This window comes from Mandrillus leucophaeus, unplaced genomic scaffold, assembly GCF_000951045.1.
Source record: "Mandrillus leucophaeus isolate KB7577 unplaced genomic scaffold, Mleu.le_1.0 Scaffold768, whole genome shotgun sequence".
NCBI lineage: Eukaryota > Metazoa > Chordata > Mammalia > Primates > Cercopithecidae > Mandrillus > Mandrillus leucophaeus.
Window position 1 is genome coordinate 252,804 of NW_012108341.1, and position 1,136 is coordinate 253,939.

The window sequence follows — 1,136 nt, forward strand, 5'->3', positions numbered from 1 at the left end:
ATTTAAGGGACCGACCCAGAATAGCAAAGACAAAGTAGGAAAAGAACAAAGTTGGAGGACTCACATTTCCTAATTTTAAAATCTACTACAAAGCTACAACAATCAACAGCTGCTTTGGGAGGCTAAGGTGGGAGGATCACTCAAGGCCAGGATTTTAAGACCAGCCTGGGCAACATAGTGAGGCTCCATCCCTGCAAAAAATTAAAAAATTAGCCAGGGATGGTGTCGCACACTCATAGTCCTTGCTATTCAGGAGACTGAGGCAGGGGGATTGCTTGAGTCCAGGAGTTTGAGACTACAGTGAGCTATGATTGCATCACCATATTCCAGTCTGGGCAACAGAGTGATGCTCTGTCTCGAAATTAAAAAAAAAAAAAAAAAATCAACTCAGTGTGTGTGGTACTGGCGCAAAGATAAACATATACATCAATAGACTAGAACTGATCATTCAGAGGTTGGGCACAGTGGCTCATACCTGTAATCCCAGCACTTTGGGAGGCCGAGGTGGGTGGATCACTTGAGGCCAGGAGTTTGAGATCAGGGTGGCCAACAAGGTGAAAACCCGTTTCTACTAAAAATACAAAAATTAGCCAGGCATGGTGGTGTGCACCTGTAATTCTGGTTTCTGGGGAGGCTGAGGCACGAGAATCGCTTGAACCCAGGAGGTGAAGGTTGCAGTGAGCCAAGATTGTGTGCTTGTACTGCAGCCTGGGCAACAGAGAGAGACTCTGTCTCAGGAAAGAAAAAAAAAAGAGAGAGAATTCAGAAATAAATTTGTAATGTAGTAACGTGAAATGAATACTGACTTTTTTTGTAAAATTAGTTAAAATTATTAAAAAAAGAAAAAAGATGGGTCAAGTGTGGTGGCTTACTTCTGCAATGCCAGCAGTACTTTGGGAGGCCAAGGCAGGCAGATCACTTGAGTACAGAAGTTTGAGACCAGCCTTGGCAACATGTTGAAACCCTGTCTCTACTAAAAATACAAAAATTATCTGGGTGTGTTGGTGCACACCTGTAGTTCCAGCTACTCAGAAGCCTAGGTGGGAAGATCACTTGAGCCCGGGAGGCAGAGGTTGTAGTGAGCTGAGATTATGCCACTGCACTCCAGCCTACGTGACAGAGCAAGACTCAAAAAA